The 18,076-nt window shown below is 53.1% G+C and overlaps 1 long non-coding RNA gene across 1 annotated transcript; it reads right to left on the reverse strand.

The window, feature by feature from the left end:
• Nucleotides 1–326: 326 nt before the first annotated feature.
• LOC122241307 lies at nucleotides 327–17,153 on the reverse strand. The gene is made up of 3 exons (XR_006221372.1): nucleotides 16,817–17,153; nucleotides 6,537–6,663; nucleotides 327–513 (listed from the first exon to the last, which is right to left on the reverse strand). It is a non-coding gene; the product is annotated as an uncharacterized LOC122241307 (long non-coding RNA).
• Nucleotides 17,154–18,076: the final 923 nt, after the last annotated feature.

Below are 18,076 nucleotides of genomic sequence, written 5' to 3' on the forward strand. Positions count from 1 at the left end.
CATTTGCCTCCATTTTTACCCCATGAGAAGCTCTAGGAATGGCTTTTGGAATAAAACAAACAAACAAACAAACAAACAAACAAACAAACAAACAAACAAAAATCCAGATTCAAATTCTGGACCTGCTATTAATAAGCTCTATGATAATGGGTAAATTATTTGATCTCTCCCAGTTATGGACATTCTTCTCACAAATGGGGATAGGAACAGTGCCTATCTCCCTGGATTGTGGTGAAGATAAAATGAGATCATGACTAAAGGACTTAACACAGAGCCTGACTCAAGAACTGGAAGTCACTTTTTATTGCATTTCCCCATTTGTTTAAAGAGCCTAACAGAGGCATTGGCCCATAGGAGTCTTGTTGAATGGATACAGATTTCCTCATTGTTCATTTCCTTTCTTTCCTTCTGTCTTTTGCTGTCTCTATGCTTGGAGAGGATGGGTGATAAGAGCCACTTGAGCACCCTCTATGTACTCAACCTTGATCCTGGCTCTGCAAGTGGGGTCAGGCTCTGTAAACCGTAATGAGATCCAAATGTGAAGTTTGCCTCTGCAACTTAGGATGGTCTTTGTGAAGTCTTAGGCTCTGAAAATTTATAAGATACTCTGAAAATTATAATGGGATCTGTAACAGTGATAGGCTCAGAAATCAGGGATGGGATGTGCTCTGCAGATGGTAATGGGCTCTGTAAATACTGATGAGTTTGGTATACAGTTTCAGGCTCTGCAAACAATAATGGGCCTTGCAAACAGAGACAGGCTCTGCAAATGGTAACGGGCTTTGCAATAGTGATGGGAGTGGCAAGTTGATGGAAGGACCTTGGAAAAATTGAAGACTAGTTCTTACCTGTAAAGGACAAGAGGGAACTTGTGGGTTCCTAAAGAGCAAGGCTCTGTCTCAGTACCATGGACAGCAAGATCCACCCCTTTCAGGTTCAACTAGGCTCATCTGTCCATTGTTTCATTGTGTGTTGGTGTGTTAGGGGTAGGGATCGGGGCTGGGGGTGTACTGGAAAAGAAATGGGACAAGGAAAGGAATGGGGCTGTGTCTCCACCCTCAAGGCTTTCAGTAGGTTGAGAAGACAGACTTCTAAGCCAAGTGGAGGGGATTGTGTCTGTGTTGACAAATCTGTTTTCAGCCAAGCTATTTGTGAGGTAGAAGGTGTCTTTCCACATCAGAGGCTCTTGGAATGCTAAAAGGGTGTTTAAACCACACTGGGCCTCCTGGGGGAACTGAGAAGTCAGCTTTGCAAAGAACATCTTGCAGGCTCCAGCTGACCTTAAATTCTAGCTGGCACCTGAATTGCTTTGTAGCAATTTAAATTTCTCTGTCTATCTTTTCCAGGTCTGGCCATATTAACAGATCTGTATCACAGGGAACATTTAAACCTCTCAGAGCATGGGGCCTAGGGAGGGCAGAAGCAAGGCTCTGTTCTGGGTATGCTGTGAGTAACAGTGCCGAGGATCTGTTGGTGGCTGAGACTGGCATGGGGATGGTGATTATGGAGATGGAGACGGCCATGGACGTTGTGGTGGTGCTAATGTGCTAATGGCAGGGGTAGGGAGAACTGGAGTGTTGACAATGGTGGAGGTGATGAAGACGTGATGACAGTGGCTAAAAGGTGGCAGTAAGGTAGACAAAGAAGTAAGCCCTAATGGGAGAGAGCTTGACACAGTAGCTGAGAATTTGGCCTGGGTTTGACTTCTGACTCTGATATTTGCTAACTGGGTGACCTTAGGCAAGTTATTTAACTTCTCTGTGCCCCAACTTCCTTATCTGCAAAATAGGGATAATAATAGTGTCTACCTCATAAAGGGTTAAATGAGTTAACATGTGAAATATTTAGACAAGTTCCTGGCATGTGGTGAGTACTATGTGGGTGATAGCTGCTATTACTATTAAGGAAGGCAGTGAAGGTGATAATGATGAGGACGGAGATGGTGGCAGTGAAGTTGATAATGGTGACAGCAGGGATGATAATAACAATGATACAATTTATGGAGTACTAAGATGTGCCCTGCACTATTGTAAACACTTGGTATGTAGCAACTTTTATAATCCTTTTAACCCTGTGAGGTAGCTAATGTTATCCCCATTTTAAAGCTGATAAAACATAGGCACAGAAGGGTTGAAATACGTGATCAAAGGCAACACAGCTAGTAATTGGAGGAGCTCCAGAGCTGTGCCCTTGACCATTTGCTGACTGGAGACCATGATAGAGTTGTGGTTGGCAAGAGTGAGTGCTGGGTGCTTGTGGAGGATAGTAATGGAGGGAGCCGGGCACTGGTAATGGTGACAAAAGAGGTGAAGAATGAGCACTGCTGGGGTTCCAGGGGGAGGTACAGGGGCAGTGAAGTCCTGCTCTAAGAACACCCACTAGCCAAGCTCCCAGCAGAGCGGGAGGCTCTGCCAGGTTTCTCTGGGCATTTTCTCTATAAAGTTCTGCTCTGCAAGCAGGTAGGAGAGCAGGGACCTCCCTTCTGTTCAGCAGCAGGAGGCTTTAGGTCCCAGGCAGTGAAGTGGGATGGAAATGGGCAGTTTTGGGCCACTGTGTGGCAAAGGGGTAGGCTGGGGCTTTCCATTTTTCCTTCACCCTCCTTCTGGGATTTGGCATCCTCTGACCACATAGCTACCCAGTCCTCTCTAGCTCCCTGCCAGTACCTGGTCTGCACTAATGGCAGAAGCAAGACATCCAGCCCATCATAGAACTCTCCCTGCCTCGTCTTCCCAGTGCCAGCTCTGGCCTGCCTTTCGCCTGCTGCTGTGCTGAGAGGGGGAAGCCTTAATAGAGAATCCGCCTCTGTGCCTCCTGCTCTCCGCCTGCCATCCCGTCCCTATTATCAGCACCATCAGCAGCGGCAAATGACACTCTCGGAATCTTGACTCCAATCTGATGCCTGGTCCCCGGGGCCTCAGAGAGGCGCAGGCCAGCCAGGCTGGGGGGCTGGGGAGGGGCTGTGCGGTAATAGGATGTGGCTGAGGATGGTCTATTAGTAGTATTGCTGATGAGCCCCCTTCCCGGCCCCGTGGCGTCCCCATCCCCACTCAGCCAGGCACAGCAAGAGGCCATAGTAGGGGAGCAGGGAGGGAGGCTGCTGGGGGTTTAGGCTGGGCAATCTTTAAGCCTAGACACCAGGCTCCCTTGGGAACTTGGGGGTAGGGGAAGGGATGTTGGAGAAATAAGGCCACCCAGATACTTCCTTAGACCATGTAACTGGGGAGAAGAGGAGTAGAGGGCAAGGAGTTGGAATGACGGACCCTTGGAGCGTCCTAGGGTTCAAGGTCTGCAAGGAGCCTCAAGAAGCATCCCATGAGGTCTCCTTTCTACAGCCTCTTCTTAAACTCTCCCAGGCATGGTAAGCGCAGCATCTCCCCAGCCACTTTATTGCGTCGTGCTTCCTCATTTGGAGTCCTGATTGGCCTTTCTTGGTACCAGGGCCCTGAGGCCCCCTTAGGAGCACTAACCCCATGACTAAGACAGGCTCATGGGATCTGGAGACAGAAGATCTGTATCAAGTCTGCTTACTTGGGTCCTCACCCCTCCTCATGGCCATAGATCTTCTGGCCTTTGTGTGCTGTGTGTGTGGAAAGGCTCTAAGAGGCTAGAAGGCAGGTGAATAGACCCACTCCAGGGCGCCCTGGAGAGCCAGGGGAGATAGTGGGCAGAGCCCTGGGTGAGTGCAAGACATCCAAGTCCTAGCCCAGCTTGTCTGCTGTGTGACCATGGGAGAATTACACGTTGCTCACTTAGCCTCCCTTCCCCACCTCCACCTCCAAGGGCCCTTGCTGAGAAAGACAAACAATGAAGCTTGCTTTTCTCAAAGGGGATGGGCAGATAAATGCTTTGGGGACAGAAATCATGAATTTGGGGCTGGACAATCTGAAAGTGTGGTCTAATTAATACTCCCTCAACCCACACATACACAGCACCAAGTGGGTGGAGGAAGATGAGACCAAGAGCAGAAAGTGAACTTGCCTCTTCTCTTCCTTGGGCCTGGCTATCTGTGCGGGGTGCACCATGAAGGGATTTGCCCTGAAGGGTACCTGGCAGGCTAAAAGCCTGAGCACCCCTGATTCCAGCCCAGCTGGATAGGGCTCCCTTCTGGTCTTTGACATAACAGAAAGAGGCTGAACCTGCCTGGAGAAGGACCCCTGGGCCAAGCAGATGGTGAGGAGTGGGAAGGAGAGGAGCCCAAGGCCTGGCTCAAAACCACAGACCTTCCACCCCCATCCCCCAGGCTTGGGCTTCTGACCACAGCACTGAACTCAATGTGTTCTGCCCACACAGAATGAATTCTGTGTGTGCCCCACAGCCCAGACATCCCAGGTGTCTTCCTCTGCTGAGTGCCTGCCCTCAGTGCCCTACCAGGGGCCTGGCCATCAGTCACAGGGCTGGCTGGACACATAGGACTGGATGTGGCCCAGTAGATGGCAGGAGGCAGGGAGCAATGACTCCTGCTCATGAGCCCCTTGGTGGCCTCCATTCACTTTGCATCTTTTCTTCCCTCTTTGCTCTTCTCCAGATCACCTGTGTCCTCACCTGTACATCTCCCTCTTTTTCCTATCACCTATGCCCACCTCACCTGTCCTGTTCACTGCCTTCTCTCCTGTGCCCCTCTAATCTGCCCCCTCTCTCCTCCCTCATCAGATTCCTCTCCCTTTGCCCCTCCTCCCCAGTCTCTGGGTCAGTCTTCTCCCTTCTTAGCCATTTTCCCATTAGTCCCCCTCAGTCCCTTAGGGACAAAAATGCCAAGAATCAGCCTGTGAAAATCCATCTCCCTAACAACCGCGCCTACCACGGCCAGGCTATCCCCTTTTCCAGGCGGCTGCCAGTGGGAAATTGGGAGCCCAAGCAGGATAGTTTCTTTGACCCAATCAAGGGCATCTGGAGGTGGGAGGTGAGAGGAAGAGGTCTTGTGTGATTGGGGTTGGGGTTACAGAAGGATCCTGGTTGGGGCGCCCTGGGGAAATGGTGCAGTTCTGAAGGTCAGACAGCAGGGGGCGCCCGATCCTTTCTCTATCCTCAGAAACCATCGCTGAAATTACTCATAGCTGGAATAATCCAAAGGGGTAAATGTTGAGTACACCAGTACACTGTGGGTGGGAACCCTCAGGAGGGAGCCAGCTTTACCCTGGTCTGAAGTTGGCCTTGTATTGTTAGCTTCTTAAAGAAACTCTTGCCTCTGGCTCAGAATAACTTTCTATTTGAAATCATGCAAGGGATGAATGAACTTGGGGCCTTCAACCTCTGAGGAGAGGGGGAAAGAGGTGCTGTCATTCCTCTGCGGAGAGCCACCTCCACTGTCCTCAGCCCCCAGGGAGGCTGGCAGCCCCTCCCCTCTAGCCCCTTGAAGAATGCTTCCCTCTAATCTACAGGCAGTGTCCTCCCTCTACTGCACTCACACCTACATCAGCTGGGGGAGGGAGCAAGCCCAAGCTAGGCCCACTGTGTCTGGTGTTCAGTGGTACAGAAGCAAGGGAGGGCCTGGGATGGGTGGACCTTCCCTGTGTGACAGTGTGCCTGTGTGTGTGTGTGTGTGTGTGTGTGTGTGAGAGAGAGAGAGAGAGAGAGAGAGAGAGAGAGAGAGACACACACACACACACACACACACACACACACACCAAGGTTTGTCAGGTTTTTTTCTCAGTGAAACCTGAGACAGGTGCTGCACCCCCCCCCCCCTTCAAGAAGGGCCTGAACCTGGGTGTGGGGTCAAAGCAAGTGTGAGTGACATTGACTCCAACTACATGGAACAGCCTCTTGGGGACTGCACCACCATCCTCTTTGTCCTCAGTGCCTAAAAACCCATACAAACTTAGGAAGGAAAGCACTGCCTCCAGACATGAATAATGTCATAATAATTGTGGCTCTGGGTGGGACAGCATGAAAGCCCAGAAATGGCTTGGAGAGGACCCAGGCATCTGACAGAGGGTGGCAGCGGAGACTTTCTGAAGAAGGCTAAACTTGATGGGGAAGGGTCTTTCAGACAGCCCTGGGACCAGGCAGGCAGGAGGGATGGCCTGGTGCAGTCATTTCAGGGGCCATAAACACCTTTCTGGGCCTCCCATTATGCTGGGAACTGGAAGGGAGATGGAGATCCTCCATCCTCCTCGGTGTAATACCCCCCTCCGCCCCAAGCAGGCTATGGGAGGTTGGTAAATATCCTAATCAGATTAGTGGAGTGGAGACAGCAGAGGCTATGGTGGGAAAGTGCTTTGGGCTGGCCTGGCCCCCGCCCCTCTCCTGGGAATTCAACCCTCTTGCCCTGTCCAATCCCTCCCTGTGGGCCCCAAAGTCATCTTGGCTCTTCAGTGGCCTCTGCTGGCCTGGGTGACCCCACCTGGCACCTGGCGTTCTCTAGATCTGGTGGAGATTTCTGCATCCTGGGTCTCCTCAGCTTAGGGGAGAGATGGGGCAGCAGACAGCCCAGCCCTGCTGACACCTTCTGCTCCAGGAAGCTAGCCCTCTGGGTCTCTTTTCTCAGCCTGCTGAGCCCACCATGCCCTTTCCTCTGGCCACCATGATGTGCTCACCTGTGAGCCTGGGATGAAGCATCAGGATTCCAGGGTGATCATGGTTGGAGGGAGTCTGGTGGGAGACATGGGTTTCATCGAGGTTGAGTCCGAATCACTTCCTTCCTCAGTCTTCTCTGTGGCCAAGCTGAGTATGGGTTAGATAGAATGGAATGAGGCAGAGACAGCCACACACACACACCCATGGAACAGCAGGGGCATCAGGTCAGGAGGGGTTGGGGAGGAGGGAGGAAAGGGCTGGGAGAGCAAGGGTTGGCAGCTCTCTGGAGGCGGGAGGTGGGGACTGGGGGACACCAAGAGCCAGAGGGCCATGAGACTGGAGAGTTAGGGGCTGGGGGAGAAGAGGTGGAGACTGGGAGTTAGGATTGGGGGTAAGGAATTAGGGGACAAGGGATTGGGAGCTAAAGGATTTGGGTCTGGGATACTGAGAAACGGGATATTGGGGGCAATAGGCAAAGAGCCTGGTGTTGAGGGACTAGGGTACCAGGGACTGAAAAGAGGTTAAAGTATTTGGGGCTGAGGAAATAGGGGCCAGTGGAGCTGAGCAGGGAGAGAAAGGAACTACAGGAACGTATCTTCACAGACAGGGAGAGGGGTCCATGGGTGGACAGGAGGAAGTGCAGAGGCCAGGCCTCCCTCAGCCCCCGTGGCCAAGCTGGGGCCACTGGGGCGGTAGTGGGCCTCTCCTTTTCGGGCTGTCAGAGCGGGTTAGGCTCCAGGAATTGGTTCCCTGGATCATCTCCTGGGAGCCAGCCCCTCCTGGCAGCTTTGTTTGGCGAAAGCGCAGGGATTAGTGGGGCTGCCCCCACACCACCTCCCGGCCGCCAGCTCCTGGCGCTTTCATCCCTGAAGGTCGCTAAAGCCGCAGTGCTTTGAGATTAGGCCCCACAAAGGGGCCCCTTGTGCTCCAGCCAAGCCTTGGGGGCAGGGAGGGGAGGGGGGTCCCTCAGCCTAGACCAAGCCCCTGAGACAAATCCTTCTCTCCCTCCCTGGCGCATCACGGAGGGTCCCCCTGGCCAAAGGCCGAAGACCCCTCCCATCTCTCTGCCCCCAGCTCAGAGACTCCAGTGGAGCCTGGCAAAGGGGCATCAGGCCAGTGAGAGGTGACTCCCCTGCTCTGCAGCATGTCAGCGTCCACCTGTGGTCATCTTAGGTTGGAGGTGGAGGGAGGGAGTAGGGGCAGGGAGGGGTGGGGGTGCCCAGGGCAAAGGTCAGAGTGAGTCTAGGATCATAGACTGAGAGAGAACATCTGTCCAATAGCCCATAGAGAAGATGGGGAGACCAACCGGAGCTGGGGAGAGGAAGGGACTTGTCCTCAGTCAGTCCAAGTTGCTGGCAGAGCTGAGGCAGAAATGAGGTGGGCTCCCTCTTTCACCTGGTGTTGGAGCCCAAGTTAGGGGTCAGCAAGTGTTTGAGGAGGTGGGACAGTTTTGTGCCTCCTGCATTGAAGAGAGTGATATTTTAAAAATATGGGTTCCATGGGACATCTGGGTGGCTCAGTCTGTTAAGCCTACGACTTGGGCTCAGGTCCTGATCTCACGGTTCATGAGTTCAAGCCCAGAGCCTGCTTTGGATTCTGTGTCTCCTTCTCTCTCTGCCCCTCCCCCGCTTGCGATCGGTCTGTCTGTCTTTCTCAAAAATAAAAATAAAACATAAAAAATAAATTTAAAAAGATGTGGGTTCCAGCATAAAGTTGCCAGTTATTAATTTTGCCATATAAGGGCACTGAGGGAAAGCTACCAACTGCTCTCAGCTTCATTTCAGAAAAGAAAGGATATGTGAATGTCAAAAAAGTTGAAAAGACAATCTCAGAATGGAGAGGATAGAGGTTCACATTGAATAGATGTAGCTTTCTGCACAATTTTCTCCCCAAATTTTACTTTTCTCCTTTCTTGTTTGAGTGAACCATCTTGGGACTCCTAGACCAGGCGAGCTTGGAGAGGATGCCTGCCCCAAGGGGCTGAGATCTCCTGGATCCAGGTCTGCCTACCCCTCTGTGCCAGCGATGGGAGGGGGCGCCAGCTGCTTCAGGTCCTGCCCTGGGGAGGTTGAGGGCAAGGGCACTGGGACTAGGCTGTTCCTTGGGGGTTCTGCTGTGAGGGCAGTCTTCACCTTGTCCCCCTCATCACCAAGGAGACCTATGAAGAGGAGGCGGAGGGAGCAGGCCTGACTGCGGTCGATAGAGGAAAATTTCTTCCTGTCTTCTTGCTCATAAAATGTTTGTGGCCAACATATTGCACAACATTCCCAGAGAGGCCACAAAAGGCAGTGCTGGGCTGGCAGGGTCAAATGGAGCTCATGGAGCCCAGCCTGTCTGCTTAGCCTTCCACCAGGCTGGCCTGAGGGGATGGGGGCAGGGAGGGGCCCAGAGTCACTGGGGTGGTGGGTGTATGGGCTTAGCTTGAGGAACATCAAAGGTGCTCAACAAATTCCTTGTGAAAAAGCGTTCACAGGGAGGGGGTCTGCCAATGAGAGGTAGGAACTGATGTATTAGCTGAAACTCACATGGCCTTTACAAAATAATCAGGTACTGTCATTTAACCTTTATAACAACCCTAGGAGGTAAGTACTGATATTTCCCCCATTTTATGAATAAGAAAACGGAGGCCCAGAGGTTGAGTGACTTGCCCAAGGTCACACAGCTAGTCATTGCCAGAGCCTGGATTTGAACCCAGGAAGTCTGGCTCCAGGGTCTATGGATTTAATTATTGTGCAATTATACTGTTACACTGTGGTCCTGAGCAAGGGTTACCTCTGAGTCTCCATCATCACCTGGCCATGCCTTCTCCTCTCCACTTCAGGATGCCCCAGAGTTTTCCTGGGGTTTGGAGTCACCAAGAGATGCTTGTCATTTTGCAGACACCAAGAGATGCTTGTCATTTTGTAGAGTGGAAGTGTCCCCTTGCCTAATTTGGTAGTTTAAAAAATGTGTCCACAAATTCTTTGGTACTTCTTCCTTTGAGTGGTGGAGTTTAATTGTCCTCTCCTTGAATGTGGGTTGGACTTAGTGACTTGCTTACAAGGACTAGAACATAGCAGAAGTGATGGGATGTCACTTTTGAGATTAGGTTTAAAAGATGACAGTCTGTATTTTGACCTTTCTCTCTTGGACTTTTTTTTTCTCTCTCTCTGGCTTTCTCTCTCTCTCTTTCTCTCTCTCTCTCTCATCCCAGCTACCATATAAAGAAGTTCAGGTTATCATGCTGAAGAGGCTATGTGGAGTGGAACTGAGGTGCCCCAGCTGACAGCCAGCACCACCTGCCAGTCATGTGAATAAGCCTTCTTGGAAGAGTATCCCCCAGCCCCAGTCAAGACTTCAGAGAATGTAGCCCTAACCAATATAACTGCAATCTGTAAGAGACCCCCCCCCCCACAGGACAGAACCACCCAGCTAAGCTACTCCTGGATTCCTGCCCCTCCCAAACTGATATAATATACGCATACCTCATTTTATTGAGCTTTGCTCTATTGCACTTTGCAGATACCTGTTCTTTTACAAATCGAAGGTTTGCCGCAACACTGCATCAAGCAGGTCTGTTGGTGCCATTTTTTTCCCAACAGCATTTGCGCATTTCATGTCTGTGGCACATTTTGGTAATTCTCACAAGATTCCAAATCTTTTCATTATTATTATATTTGTTGTGGTGATATGTGATCAGTGAGTATGACTTGCTGAAAGCTCAGATGCATTTTTTTTAGCAATAAAGTATTTTTAACAAAGATATATACATTGTTTTTTAGACACATGGCTATTGCACAATTAATAGACTACAGTATAGTGTAAACATAACTTTTATATGCCCTGGGAAACCAAAACATTCATTTGACTGGCTTTATTGAGATGTTCACTTTATTGCGGTGGTCTGGAACTGAACCTGCAATATCTCCTAGGTGTGCCTATAAATGTTCGTTTTAAGCCACTTGACATTTAGGAGTAATCTGTTATACAACAATGGATAGCAGATACACTTAGCCAATCTCATGGTCTGGAATCTCCCCATTAGAGCTTCATCCATGGATTGGTTAAGTCACTGTCTCCTCCATGTTTCTCCCCAGCCCCGAGTTAAATAACAACGAGCTAATGCTGATTTGCTGAATCAGACAGTGGTCACAGTCCAGTCTGGTTAGGTGATGCCATTCTGGAAATGGCACGTGGCCACTTAATCATTCTGAACCCACCCAGGCCAGGGGTGTTCACCAATGAACAGTGTTGACAGAATTATGTGACGTCAGCTTTCCTATACAGAAAAGCTACATCCTCTGCTTTAGTTGGGAGTACAGGGCAGTCATGGGGATGAGTGCTTGAGGAGAGCTGGGCTGAGTGGAGTAGGGCCCAGTTTCCACAGATCCCATCTTTGGGCTCTGACATTCCTGGCCTCTCTCCATTCCTTGCCCAATAGTGGCCAAAGCTTCATTCAAGAGAAACCTGCCCCCCTTCAGCATCTTCCAACCCCCTTTCAGAGTCCCCATTTTTGGCTGGCCACTGACCCAGAGTCACAAGTTAGCACAATGTGATTGTGCATATCTGAGGGTCATGGTGTGTATGTGTGAGTGTGTTAGGACATGAGGTGGGAGAAATTTGTATGTAGACATATGTGCTGGTGGCTTTCATGTAGCATGCACTCATGCACATGTGCAATTGATTTGTGGGTTTCTGGGCGGGAAGGAATGTATTTGCTGCTATATTTCTATGTATACCTGGGGAGAGTATATGTACACATATGTGAGAATCTGGGTGTCTGCACGATGGTTTTATCAGCATGGGGGCATGTATACTTCAGTCAGTGTGTCTGTGTTTGCTGTAATTGGGATGTGTGTCTGGCTTTCCATGGGCAGGTACCAGCACTAGGAGCGCCTGGGCTGCGGTCCTTAAAGGGTTAAGGGAAACAGGAGCCACCATAACTCTTAATCATAGCTTTGCAAGCTTAGCCAGTGCCCCTGTTGAAAAATGTTTCAAAAAGCAAAATAAATGATCTTTTAGTTACAGAAGTATTGATTTTGCCCACATCTAGTAATAAAGAGCAAGTCACCTGTAGCTAAAACTCTTGTAAAATATATTTTATACTCTAATAGTCTGCAGATAGAGTCACCCGCTGAGCACAGATGACAAATCTCCCCAGCGCGGCCTGCGCCCCCCATATTTCACGTCAGGGACGCAGTGGTGGCGCAGGCAGCGACAGAGCTGGGTCTCCCTGCGGGTGAAGACATGGCCTGGCTGGCTAGAGGAAAAGAAGACCGCCAGCTTCCTGGTACATGGTCCATTCCCCTGCCCCTCCCTGGGCACTCAGCACCAACCTGGGTCATGGTAGAGGTTCAAGACCTCCTGTCCTTTAGATAGAATGTCCCCTCCTATATCTAAATCCCTCCAAAGAAGCTCCGGCAGGCTCTCAGAGCAGGGCCATGTCTCTCTCCGCATCACCCAGGTACAGAGGCTGACAGTTTGGGAATGCTGAGGATCTAAGAGAAGAGTGGGGTGGGGCTCCTTCCTGGTTTGAAGCCAGTTACCCTGGGTATGCACAGACATGTTCACATATATGCCACACGTTGGCCCCTCCCAGGCCTCCATGTACACCTGAAAGGACACACTCAGCCTCCAACACACACATATATTCAGAGGGACACACGTGGCACACCCCACCTATGCAAGTACACACATGTCGGACACTTGGCTTTATCCATGCACACAGACACACACACCCGGGAGCTCACCTAGTGCGCATGCAGTCCCTTCACATGGACCTGCTGTATATCTAAAGAACCAGACCACATCCACCCTACCTAAGGAATTTTTTAAAGGAAGACTTCGGTCTGAAATGACCAAATAGTCATTTTGCTTTTGGGGATCTGAATGTGCAGAATGCTCTTCTCCCTTATTATCTATCATATATAGATAAATCTGGCCAAGCACACCTACTTTCATTTATAGCTCTCTCCACCCCTCACTGCAGGTGGGAGAGGAGTTGCTTAGGGAGGGCACCCTGATCTTTTGGCCTCCTTTATTTCCAGAGGGGATGCAGCCAGGAATGAAGCCCAGGCCTGGGAGGCCACACACCTGGCTCCAGTAACCTCTTCTGCACTGACCTGCTGTCTGGCCCTGAATTTCTCTGAGCCTCTGTTTGGATGGGGACCAACATTTCCCCCTGGCATTCATAGCCTCTCCTCAGAGAAACTCCGTTCAACTTACCGCGTCCCTCATCAAGGTACCCTTGGAGAAGTCAGAGTGTCCTCTCACCTCTGCAGGCACCCAGCTGGCCACCCCAACCCCCACAGTAAGGCTACCTGGGGGCAAAAGTGGTTGGAGGAAATTCAAAAGCACAGTAGGACACCCCTCTCCCCCCAAATCCGGGAATGAGTTGGGTTTTCCAATTCCTGATGGCAAGGGGGTGGGTAGAGGAGGTGAGGAAGGTGTTCAGAAGAAATGGGGAGACCCACTGAAGGTGAGGGACAATTCAGGTAGTATTGGGAATAAAGCTGATAGATGGTGGGAAGGGGCCAGGAGTACTGAGGGGATTGGGGGAGCTGGCTGGGGGCAGGAACCGGTGGGTCAGATATGGACCCCCGCTAGGGGAGGCAGGAATGCACGGAAAATTAGCAGGGTGAATGTGTGTTGAGGGGGGGGTGGGGGTACTCTGGGGTGGTTGGAGGAGGCCAGGAATATGGGCAGTGGGTATCTTTGAATGCCGCCGAGGGGCAGTAGGCCATCGGAGGGAAGGGGCAGAGCAGGTAGCTGCCCTGCGCTGGGGTTGGGGTTGGGGGGAGGGCTCTTTAAGCGGCGGCCGCGCTAATAACCTGTCCAGGAGATGGCTCGTGGCAAATTGCTTTGTTAGTCTTGTCAGCGCGGCCGGGGCCGCCGTCAGCGCGCGCCATGGATCAAGATGATGAATCGCCGCGGACCGCGCAGATGCGGGCGGCCCGCGGCCCTGCCCGGGGGTGGGGGGTGTGGGGGGCGGAGGGGGCCGCGGGGGGCCGGGCCGCCGCCATTAACTCTCGAATTAGCTCTAAGCCGCCCACCACCTAGCTACTGCCCCGGGGAGCGCCAGCCGTGGGGTCGGACTGGGGAGTGGGCCCCGCGGCCCCCCATCTGGAACCAGGACACAGGCCCCCCCCTCCACTGAATCCCGGCTCATAGGGACGCAGGGGAAAGTGGGGCTCCGGGAAGGAGGATGGAGGGGCACGGTCACAAATCTGCCTGGCGAGCCTCTTCCATGGCAGCCTGGTGTGTTCCTGCAATTCGGGGATCTGGGGGCTCCTACAGAGTGGCCTCATCGGCGCCTGCCCCCTTCGCTCTCGAGCTGTGAATGGCCAAGGAGGCTTAGAGTTCTCTTTCAGAATGTATGTATGTGTGTGTGGGGCGAGTACGGGGGGGGGGGGGGGATTGATTTGGCATTGCTCTCTAAACCGAGCTCAGAGATGGGGCTTTAGGGAACCTCCGACCCTCATTTCCCAGATCTTTCTGCACAGATGGCTGGGACCGGTGGTCTCAGAGTTTTCAGACCTGTGAGCACCCAGTTTTCCCAAGTTCCCAAATTAACCCATCCCTTGCCTACCCACTACCTTGGTCCAATTTAGAAACATCTTCCCCAACACCCCATTTCCCCTCTCCCCCCCCCCCCCAGTACACAAAGGCACAGTCTGCATTCATATATTACATATTTAAACATGCACACACATATGTTATACACAAATACAGGAGTATATACACATAACTACTCATACACACATAAACTCACAGGATAACGAATGCACACAAACATACAACCACATCCCGAAATGCACTGCTTCCTCCACTCCCAGCCCCAGCAGCCCAGGAAAGTCTATTAGGGGCGGGACCCCAACCAGTCTGGGGACGCCTTCCTTTTAAGCCCTTTGAAGGTGTCAGCCACAGACACCCCCCCCTACCCCTGGGGTAAGCGGGGAGGGTGGGGAGGTTCCAGGAGCAAGCCTGGGTGGGAGGCCCTGAATCATTTCTACTTCTTAGCTCCTGTCTAGACAGTGGCACCTTTAGAATCATTTTGTTAAATCAGTAAAACCCACCCACCTTGTGGGTTGCCAAGCTCCCCATCACCCCCCCCCCACCTTCCTAAAGGACACCTTCCCCTTTTCCCTCCACCCCATTTTCCTCTCTTTCTGTCCCAGCATGTGCCAGGGATTTTGCCCTGCCTCCATACCAATCCACAATCAGGACGCCTGGGTGTCTCAGTCTTTAAGCGTCGGACTTCAGCTCAGGTCATGATCTTAATGTTCATGGGTTCGAGCCCCACATAGGGTTCTGTGCTGACAGCTCAGAGACTAGAGCCTGCCTTGGATTCTACATCTCCCTCTCTTCCCCTCCCCCACTCATGCTCTGTCTCTCTCTCTCAAAAATAATAAACATTTAAAAAAAAGAATCCACAATCAACTCAGAGCCCAACACTGTGCTGCAATGTCTGTGGAAGTACACCAGGGTGGGAATATGACAGAGACGATTTCCACATCGTCCCCTTGTGTGGAGGCCTGTGAGTCCCCGCAAGGCAGTATGGGATTCTCCAGGTGCCTAGGAATTCCAGTCTGTGAAGGCCCAGTGTGTTCCACGAGGCTTGAGATATACTGGCCACCCAGCCACCACCTCCACACCTCTGGGACTGGGACAGCTGGCACTGGCAGGCCCTGAGATAAGAGGGGTCTCCCCAGCTGGCCTCAGAGTCTGTATGGCAGACAATTTCCCTCAAGGAGCAGGTGCTCCCATCACCTGGAACCCTCAGTAACCCTCGGTTCACCAGCAGAACCTGTGCTATCCTCAACAGTCTTGCTCTGCAAGTCTGGGCCTGGCAGACCTGGCCCCAAGTCAGGCCCTGGCTGGGTTGGGGTCCCCACCCCTTCAGTCTGCCTGGCAGCCCCTGTCTTGTCTGAGGCAAGGACTAAAGGGGGATGAATTGGAGAGCTGGGTCCCTGGGCAAAGAAAGATGAAGCCCCTTCCCACCGGGAAGGGAGTCCCAAATGAAGCCAGGATTCCTCCTGGGGGGGGAGTGCCCTCAGCAAACCCTCCTGCTACCATCAAGCAGAGATGGCTTGAGGCTGGGAGAGAGGGATTCCACATCTGTGCTACACAGAAGGGACTTCATTTGTGCATCTCTAAATGGGATGCTCCACGTGTGCACCCATATCTAGGTCTCTGTGTGTGACTGAATAACTGTATATGTGTGTAGGGGGTTGCAATTTTCTCCAGGATGATCTTTGCTCATTTGTTTGTGTGTGGAGGGCAGCCAGGTGGGGGCGCAGTGTCCTTCCCACCATTTGTCCTGCTTGTGGAGGGCCTGGCCAAAGTCTGGATAATTTAAGCCAAAGAGACAGGCTTAGGTCCCCCCCCCCCCCCCCCCCGCTTCCCTCTCTTCCCTCCTCCTCTCTCCCCTCCCTCACAGGGCTGGATCCCTGAAGGGAAATTAAAAGGTTATTTAAAGCCCCCGCCTCCACCTTTCTTGTCCCTTTAAATGGAGCCTAAACGGTTTTGCTTTGGCAGAAGAAATCTTTTCTGGAGCTTTGGGGTGGGGGTGGGGGATCCTGGTGGGAGAGAAGGGTCTAAGCAGCCTAATCCTCTTACCGCCCCCTCCTCTCCCCTCCCTTCTGAGGCCCACCACTCCCTACCCCCCCCCCCCCCCGCCTGAGGCACTCAGCCCCTAACTCTGCCTGGGGATCAATCCTCAAATCTGTCCATGGCCCCTTCTGCCCTGCCCAGGCCCAAATTCCTGACCTCCTCTACCCAGTCCAGGACTCTGAAACTTACTGGTAGCATCAGGCAGCCAACACCTCCCACCTCTTTGTGCCTTTGCCTCTAAGTAAACAGCCCAGCTCCCAGAAGCTTCTCTTACTGGAGGGAATGCCAGAACCAGGGTCCAGTTGCTCCAGTCCCAAGTTTAAGACCATGTGCTCATCCTGTGTCTGTCTCACACGCAGTCACCTGGATCCACAATCATGCTTGGACTCACAATTGCACAAAGATTGGTTATACACACAGAAAGGACTTACGGCCACAGTTACACATGGACTTGCGGTCCTGGGAGCACTTGTTACAAGGACACACTCTATATTCGACTCGCAGTTGCTACCACTGTGGCCAGAGACAGACTGCACAGAATCCCAGCCACACAGGGACACACACTGTATGCACCCTACATCCTACACACACTTGGCCAAGTGCCTCTCTAGTCACCTCCACGGACAGCCACAACACGATCAGTCGTCACTTGGGCACCACCAGTAGCGTCTGCGTTTACCTGCCCCTCTGGCACACACCTCAGACACACCTTTCAGAAGGCTGGGCTCCTTCACCACCTGGCCCCAAAGGCAGCTCCCAAACGTCTTCTTCCTGTGAGCCGGTCCTGCCTGCAGGGAGTAGGGCACTGGCAGGAATGCGAGGGCCCCAGGCCCAGGATTTTCCCCATGTGGGCCAGGAGCCGGGTGTCTGTCCCCCTTGAAACAGGTGCGTGTGCTGCGTGTGAAGCTGAGTCCCACATCCACAGCCTCTCGAAGAGGCCTCCAGCTTGCCAGACAGGAGGCCGGCGGTTAGGAGCGCCATCCTGTGTATGGGCTGAGTGCGTGAGCGGCGAGTGCTGATTTCGGGTTGTAGGGTGCTGTGGTGGCGCGGGGACGGCAGGGCGGCCGGTGGTGTGGGACCCGTAGGGAGAGTGCGTGTCTGTGTGCGCGCGCAGCTCAGGACCCATCTTGGAGGGACGGTGGGGGGCGGGGGTCAGCCAGAGCGCCCCCATGCCAGCTCCACTAATTCTGGCGCTAAGCCCCCAGTCGCGGGTGCGGCCTTTTGAGGGAAAGGTTTGTCAGGACCCCTCCTCGTCCCAGGGATTGGCCTGCGGCTTTTGCAGAACCGAGAGACGCAGAGATCCCGGGACTGGAAGACCGAAAGATGAAGATTCGGAGGAGCTGACGGACGCTGGCCGGGCCCACAGACCCACCGACGGTCGGACCCTCGCGTCCTAGGCCAAGAGTGGTTCCACTGCACCAGCAGGGCGGGGCGGGGCGGGGGCGGGAGCGACGCGTGATTGGCAGCCACCGGGGCCATTAGGGATCGCGTGGGCCCGCACCGGGCGCCCGGGAAACGCCGTTTAAAACTCCAGCCTTGGCCGCGGCGCGCGTAGATGGCAGCGGCGGCGGCGGCGTGGCCCCGGAGACCAGGTGCGAGCGGGCGGAGTCGATGGGGCCGGGTCGGGAGGGGAGCGGGGCGGGGAGGACACGGCCCGAGAACTCTGGGGACCGCCTCCCCTCCTGTGGTCCTGCAGTCCAGTACCAGCTGGGAGGATTGGAAAGTTTGCTTGCGGTCAGGGACTTGGAGACAAGACAGACTGCGCAGGGACAGAGGAAGCAGAAGGGAAGGCCATAGACGCAGATCCGAGGAGAGAGGGAGACACACAGGGTCAGACAGAGACGATACTCAGGGCTGAAAACGGAGTCAGAGCGCGCAGAACTCGAAATTCCGAGGCAGAAAGAGAGAGGAGAGCCGTGGGCAGAAACACGCCGCGGCCGAGACGGAAGCTTGGCCCGCGGAGACGCAG

Source organism: Panthera tigris, chromosome C1 (assembly GCF_018350195.1).
Source record: "Panthera tigris isolate Pti1 chromosome C1, P.tigris_Pti1_mat1.1, whole genome shotgun sequence".
NCBI classification, from domain to species: Eukaryota; Metazoa; Chordata; class Mammalia; order Carnivora; family Felidae; genus Panthera; species Panthera tigris.